The following is an 8,302-nucleotide window of genomic DNA, read 5'->3' as shown; positions in this document are numbered from 1 at the left end:
GTGCTTTCCTAGGCGGCCCTGGTCGTCGCGGAGCCGCCTGCGCTCGGAGAAGCGGTGGCAGCTCGGGCACAGAGCCGGAGGAGAGCAACGGCGGAGGCCCGAGGCCTGATTGCTGCCTGGCGCTTGCGTGCGGAGAGGATCCGTCTCACCTGCGCCTGCTGGGGATCGAGGCGAGCTACAAGAGCTTGGGGGAGGCCGGCTGCTCACGCTTCCTCATGCGCTCGATGAGCCTGTCCACGGCCCTCAGGCGGGTCTCGCGCTCCGGTTTGGCATTGTCCCAGAAACAGTCCAGGAAGTCCCGGTTCTGCTTCAGCACGCCTCGACTGTCCGTCAGTTTGGGCCGAACCGGTTCCGTCTCTGATGGAAAGCTCTGTTACTCTGAAATGTTCATATCAGTCAAGCAGCGATAACATTTGGCTTTACTGGTACAAACAATATCCTCACAGCGCACCACAGTTTTTACTGTATAAAGGCGCAAAGTCACGAAGTTCTGCTGGCTACAACCCTACAACCCATGGTAGTATTAGTGTCTATTAATGTTGATGGTAATATAACTTATGGCTTGATGTATGTTTATTATGTTTGGTTGTTTATCATGAGTTATGTATTGATATTTATAAATTCTCATGAATGCTTATTTACTATGAATGCATTTTATTGCTTATGTTGTGTTTTACATCTGATCACTGAGTGTGATGTTTAATACTGCCATTTATGATTACTGTGGTGAGTGGGAAGACCAATAACTGTTTTAAAATGCTTCTAGTTTTTATTTTAGACCTGAAACTGTGCATTTTGTATTGTTTAGGTTTTTACCTGCTGCATCCACTTTTGTAATCATTACTGCTACAATAAATGCTGCTGCATCCATTCTTGCACTGCTGCATCCACTCTTGTAATCATTCAGTTCAGTTATGGTCCGCATCTAGGAAGATGATCGGGGACCCTTCTCACGACGTCGTCGACGCCTCGCTGCTGCTCGTTCCATGAACTGATGCTCTGACAGGGTTCGACCAAGCTTCACCTGGGCACGCCATGCCATTCTGTCAGCCGCCACCTCAAACCAATTGTTGCCAAAGCCGAAGATTTTCAGGTCTTCTTTCGCGCAGTCTTTCCATCTTTTAAGGGGACGGCCTCTCGGTCGGGTGCCGTGCGAGAGTTCGCAGAAGAGGAGCTGCTTTGGGATCCTGTTGTCACCCATCCTACAGATGTGACCCAGCCAGTGGAGTCTATTAGCTCGAATCATAGTTTCCATTGTAGTTGAGTTGGCACATGACAGGACCTCTGCGTTCGTGATGTGATGCCACCATTTAACTCTGAGGAGTTTCCGCAAGGATCGTTGATGGAAACTTTCTAGCATTTGCAGTTGCTTTGAGAGAGTTGGCCATGTCTCACTGCCGTAGAGCAGAATCGGTAGTATAATGGCTCTGTACACTGTCAACTTGGTGGTGGTGGACAGTCCATTTCTGTCCCAACATCTCGTAGCTAGACTGCAGAATGAGTGAGCTGCTCGGCTAATTCTCTTCTTGACCTCGGCTTGAAGGCTCCCATCATCGCTGAGGTTGCTACCCAGGTACACAAAATTGTGTGCCCGCTTGAGTTTGAAGCCATCTAGGAGGATCGGTGGTGGTTCTGGGCACTGAATGTGCATTACCTCGGTCTTGGGTTTGCTGATGGTGAGGCCATAGTCATTACATGCGTTGTTAAGGGCTGTTGTAACATTCTGTAGAGAGTTAAGGTCTGCAGTGGCTAAGGCTGCATCGTCGGCATACAGGAAGTCGCTCAGTGTCGTTTTGGATGCTGATTTAGACTTGAGGCAGCGAAGTTGGAAATGCTTGCCGTCCAACTTGTGTCGTATCTCAACTCCACAGTCTTGCATTTCCTTATGTGCATGGCAAAGCATGAAGGAAAAGAAAAGGATAAACAGCGTGGGTGCGAGAACACAACCTTGCCGTAGTCCAGAGGAGACTTCGAATGCTTCAGTGAGTTCGCCTTTGATAGAGACTTTGGCCTGCATGCTGTCATGGAAGCTGCTGATGATAGCCACCAGCTTAAGGGGGATTCCAATCTTGCGCAGGATATCCCATGTGAAAGACCTATCCACTGTGTCAAACGCTTTGACAAGGTCAAGGAAGATGATATGGAGCTGCTGGTTCTGCTTGCGGCTCTTCTCAATCAATTGGCGCAGGGCAAAGATCATGTCATTTGTTGAGCGCCCTTCTCTGAAGCTGCACTGTGCCTCTGGGATGTGCTTTTCTATGCTTGGCCAGATACGATTCAGGATCACTCATGCAAACAATTTTCCGACAATAGATAACAAGGAGATGCCACGATGGTTTCCACATGTAAACCTGCAATTCTTCTTGAAGAGTGTCACGATGTTGCCATCTTTGAAGTCTTGGGGCACTCTCTCTTCCTGCCAGATTGTGAGCAGAAGCTTGTGGAGCTCGTTGGTGAGAGCGATGCCACCGGCTTTGAGACCTTCCGCAGGGATACAATCCGGGCCAGGTGATTTGTCGTTCTTTAAGTGTTTTAGTGCCTTCTGCACTTCATCAAGGAGCGGTGGTTCAGCAAGCTCCTTGATGAAGTGTAATCATTACTGCTACAATAATTGCTGCTGCATCCATTTTTGTAATTACTACAGCTGCAACCATTGCTAATGCTACTACAACTAAATGCAGAGATTAAATAAAACAAAGAAAAGCAGAAATTGAGCTGAGTAATTCCTGTGCACACCTTGGTCGCCCTTTCCGTGGGATAACGGAACAGGGGGAGAGTGTTAGGGGTTGGTGGTCTGTAGTCAGCCTTGCCCTGGATGCAGACTCCTGGTTGTCCTTCTCAAACCGAGCATAGAAATTTTTGAGCTCATTGAGAAAGGAGATATCAGAGGATGGGAGGGAAGGGTTGTTGGACTTGTTGTCGCTGATGACCTGAATGTCTTGCCAAATATATCGGGGGTTGGAGTTGGAGAAATGCTCCTCAACCTTCTGTTTGTAGCAGTGCTTGACCTTCCTGATGCCACATTTCATGTCAGCTCTGGCTGTACTGTAGGCTTGTACATCTCCTGATCTGAAGGCAGTGTTGTGGGCTTTCAGCAGGAGATGGACATCTCCGTTCATCCAGGGTTTCTGATTTGGGTACAAGGTGATCAATTTTTGGGTGGTGACGCTGTGTATGGTGGTAGTGATGTAGTCCAGTACAAAGGAAGCATAGCTCTCAATGTCTGTGTGGGAGTGACAGGTTGCTTGAATGGCAAACATATTCCAGTCTGTGTGTTTGAATTGGTCCTGCAGCACAGAGTCTGTCCCCTCTGGCCACACTTTTATTGTCTTCATTATGGGTTTCACATGTTGGATGAGTGGTGAGTACTTAGGGGTGAGGAACAGAGAAAGGTGATCTGTCTGTCCTACAGTGGTGCTTGAAAGTTTGTGAACCCTTTAGAATTTTCTATATTTCTGCATAAATATGACCTAAAACATCATCAGATTTTTACACAAGTCCTAAAAGTAGATAAAGAGAACCCAGTTAAACAAATGAGACAAAAATATTATACTTGGTCATTTATTTATTGAGGAAAATGATCCAATATTACATATCTGTGAGTGGCAAAAGTATGTGAACCTCTAGGTTTAGCAGTTAATTTGAAGGTGAAATTAGAGTCAGGTGTTTTCAATCAATGGGATGACAATCAGGTGTGAGTGGGCACCCTGTTTTATTTCAAGAACAGGGATCTATCAAAGTCTAATCTTCACAACACATGTTTGTGGAAGTGTATCATGGCACGAACAAAGGAGATTTCTGAGAACCTCAGAAAAAGCGTTGTTGATGCTCATCAGGCTGGAAAAGGTTACAAAACCATCTCTAAAGAGTTTGGACTCCACCAATCCACAGTCAGACAGATTGTATACAAATGGAGGAAATTCAAGACCATTGTTACCCTCCCCAGGATTGGTCGACCAACAAAGATCACTCCAAGAGCAAGGCATGTAATAATCGGCGAAGTCACAAAGGACCCCAGGGTAACTTCTAAGCAACTGAAGGCCTCTCTCACATTGGCTAATGTTAATGTTCATGAGTCCACCATCAGGAGAACACTGAACAACAATGGTGTGCATGGCAGGGTTGCAAGGAGAAAGCCACTGCTCTCCAAAAAGAGCATTGCTGCTCATATGCAGTTTGCTAAAGATCACGTGGATATGCCAGAAGGCTATTGGAAAAATGTTTTGTGGACGGATGAGACCAAAATAGAACTTTTTGGTTTAAATGAGAAGTGTTATGTTTGGAGAAAGGAAAGCACTGCATTCCAGCATAAGAACCTTATCCCATCTGTGAAACATGGTGGTGGTAATATCATGGTTTGGGCCTGTTTTGCTGCATCTGGGCCAGGACAGCTTGCCATCATTGATGGAACAATGAATTCTGAATTATACCAGCAAATTCTAAAGGAAAATGTCAGGACATCTGTCCATGAACTGAATCTCAAGAGAAGGTGGGTCATGCAGCAAGACGACAACCCTAAGCACACAAGTCGTTCTACCAAAGAATGGTTAAAGAAGAATAAAGTTAATGTTTTGGAATGGCCAAGTCAAAGTCCTGACCTTAATCCAATCGAAATGTTGTGGAAGGACCTGAAGCAAGCAGTTCATGTGAGGAAACCCACCAACATCCCAGAGTTGAAGCTGTTCTGTCTGGAGGAACGGGCTAAAATTCCTCCAAGCCAGTGTGCAGGACTGATCAACAGTTACTGGAAATGTTTAGTTGCAGTTATTGCTACACAAGGGGGTCACACCAGATACTGAAAGCAAAGGTTCACATACTTTTGCCACTCACAGATATGTAATATTGGATCATTTTCCTCAATAAATAAATGACCAAGTATAATATTTTTGTCTCATTTGTTTAACTGGGTTCTCTTTATCTACATTTAGGACTTGTGTGAAAATCTGATGATGTTTTAGGCCATATTTATGCAGAAATATAGAAAATTCCAAAGGGTTCACAAACTTTCAAGCACCACTGTATATGGGGAGGGGTGTAACTCCAGCTATGTTGGAGTAAACATGGTCCAGTGTCTTATTTCCTCTTGTGTGGCAGGTACCATGTTGATGCAGTCTGGGAAGTACTGTCTTCAAGTTGGAGTGTGTAGTATGTTGAGAGGGTGGGTGGAGCACAGAAGTACGACAGGCCAGAACTGAATTTCCACAAACTATTTATTTTAAGCTTTTCAGCTATTTCAGTCGCCCATTCACACAGACACGCGCACACACACATCAGTCGTCTGGTTGGGGAGAGAGCTCCCTTCCTCTGCTCTCTCTCTCCTTATATAGGGCGCAGTCGCTGGGGAAGACACACAAATACAGGTTAACAGACATCAGGTGCAGTGATTCTGCCACTTACCTTCCCTGACTCCGCCCTCCGGTCACAGACTGAAGCTTGACCACATCCCCACTGCCACATACCCCCACTGCCCGACTCAGGCCGGGCAGCCGTCCGGCCTGCAGCTGACTCCCCCCACCCTTGACGGGAGAGGAAGCCCGCCGCGACCATCTGCACCCCTGGCCTGTGGACCACCTTGAAATTAAAGGGCTGGAGTGCCAGATACCAACGGGTGATCCACACGTTGGCATCCTTCATGCGGTGGAGCCACTGGAGGGGTGCATGGTCCAAACAGAGGGTGAAAGGGCACCCCAGCAGGTAATAGCGGAGGGTGAGGACCGCCCACTTGATGGCTAGGCACTCCTTCTCTATTGTGCTGTAGCACCCCTCAAGCACTGACAGCTTTTTGCTGATGTACAGCACTGGGCGATCCTCCCCCTCCACCTCCTGGGACAGAACGGCCCCCAGCTCTCTGTCCGACACATCCATCTGCAACATAATGGGGAGACAAAAGTCAGGGGAGTGTAACAGTGGCCCCCCACACAGTGCAGCCTTCACCTCAAAGAAAGCCCACAGGCATTGCTCCGTCCACAGGACCGGATCTGGTGCCCCCTTTTTAGTGATATCAGTCAGCGGGCTGGTGACGTCCAAATAATTAGGTATAAACCTCCAATAGTAGCCAGCCAGCCCCAGGAACCATCTCACCCCCTTTTTGGTCTTGGGCCTCAGGCAGGCCGCAGTCGCTGCTGTCTTATTAATTTGGGGATGCACCTGCCCATTGCTCAAGTGGAAGCCCAGATATCATACTTCCACCCACTCAATCGCACACTTCTTTGGGTTGGCTGTGAGACCTGCTCGCCTCAGCGACCCCTGGATGGCCCTCAGGTGTTGCAGATGCCGCAGCCAGTTGTTACTATAGATTATAATGTCGTCTAAGTATGCGGCCACATAGGTGGCGTGGGGGAGGAGGACCCAATCCATAAGCCGCTGGAACATAGTGGGTGCCCCAAACAGCCCAAAAGGAAGTGTGACAAATTGGTGTAAGCCAAACAGTGTGGAAAAGGCTGTTTTTTCTCAGGATAGTGGAGTCAAGGGGATCTGCCAATAACCCTTTGTCAAATCCAGTGTCGAATAAAAGCGAGCCGTGCCTAGTCGATCCAGCAACTCGTCAATGCGAGGCATTGGGTACGCATCGAATTTAGACACCACGTTGACTTTTCTATAGTCCACACAGAACCGGACCGACCTGTCGGCCTTGGGAACCAAGACCACCGGGCTGCTCCAGTCACTGTGGGACTCCTCGATGATGCCCATTTCGAGCATGGCCTTGAGTTCTTCCCAAACCACCTTTTTCTTGTGTTCGGCCAGCCTGTAAGGGTGGCTGCACACTACCACCCCTGGGGGCGTCTTAATGTGGTGTTCTATGAGGCAGGGGCGAGAACATGTCTGAAAATTTGGTCTGCAACTGGGCAACCTCTGTGAGTTGGGTCGGGGAGAGGTGGTCTCCACAGGGACGCAGAGAGGTTAGCAATGTCAATGTTCTCTTTTGAACCTCCGGCCGCAGCTCCGCCTTCTCCGGAACCAACGACACCAACGCCACGGGGACCTCCTCGTTTCAGAGTTTAAGCAGATTGAGATGGTAAATCTGTAGCGCCCCACCCCTGTCCATTCGCCTCACCTCATAGTCAACATTCCCGACTCACTGTGTGACCTCAAAGGGTCCTTGCCACTTGGCGATCAATTTGGAGCTCAACGTGGGCAACACTACGAGTACTTTACCTCCCGGTGCAAACTCCCTGAGATGCATACCCCTGTCGTAGAGGCGGATTTGCCGTTCTTGGGCCTGCCACAAATTCTCCTGGGTTAGGTGAGTGAGTGTGTGGAGTTTTGCGCACAGGTCGATAATGTATTGAATTTCATTTTTGCTCGGTGAATGTCCCTCCTCCCAATTTTCCCGCAGTACATCTAGGATGCTGCACGGCTTACACCCATATAATAATTCGAACGGGGAGAACCCCGTGGAGGCTTGTGGGACATCTCGCACTGCAAATAACAGGGGTTCGAGCCATTTATCCCAATTGCATGCATCCTCGCGTATAAACTTTTTAATGATGTTCTTGAGGGTGCAATTGAACCGTTCCACTAAACCGTCCGTTTGTGGGTGATAAACGCTGGTGCAGATCAGCTTAATTCCCTGTAACCCATACAGTTCACGCAGTGTGCGTGGTATAAATGAAGTGCCTTGATCAGTCAGAATCTCTTTTGGGATTCCGACTCGGGAGATGACGTGGAAGAGCGCTTCCACAATACTACATGCTGAGAAATTGCGAAGAGGCACTGCTTCCAGGTATTGCATTGCATAGTCCACCAGAACTAAAATAAAGTGATATCCTCATGTTGACCAATCTAATGGCCTGACGAGATCATCCTAATTCTTTCGAACAGGGTCTCGATTAATGGTAGAGGGCGCAAAGGGGCTTTTGGAATGGCCACTGGATTTACTAACTGGCATTCGTGGCATGCCGTACACCACCTACGGACATTGCCACGAATCCCTGGCCAATAGAATCGGGCCATTATTCAGGCTAGTGTCTTATCCTGCCCCAAGTGTCCAGCCATGGGATTAAAGTGAGCCACCTGGAATACCAATTCCCGGTGGCTCTTTGGGATCAAAAGCAGCGTGATCGGCTCCTTAGCCTGAGTGTCCTGCGTCACTTAGTATAATCTATCTTTCATAATGGAGAAATAGAGGAAGGACAGGGTGGCGTTTGGCTGGAGCATGTGACCATCGATTACTCTCACTTGGTCAAACGCATGCTGCAGAGTCTCGTCTCGCGACTGCTGTAACGGGAAATCCGCAAGGGATTCCCCGAGAGAGGGAGGAGGCGCCTGCGGCTCCTCACTCTGACGTGGAGATGACATAGAT

The sequence above is a fragment of the Neoarius graeffei genome, chromosome 8 (assembly GCF_027579695.1).
Source record: "Neoarius graeffei isolate fNeoGra1 chromosome 8, fNeoGra1.pri, whole genome shotgun sequence".
NCBI lineage: Eukaryota > Metazoa > Chordata > Actinopteri > Siluriformes > Ariidae > Neoarius > Neoarius graeffei.
This window is presented reverse-complemented; position numbering follows the sequence as displayed.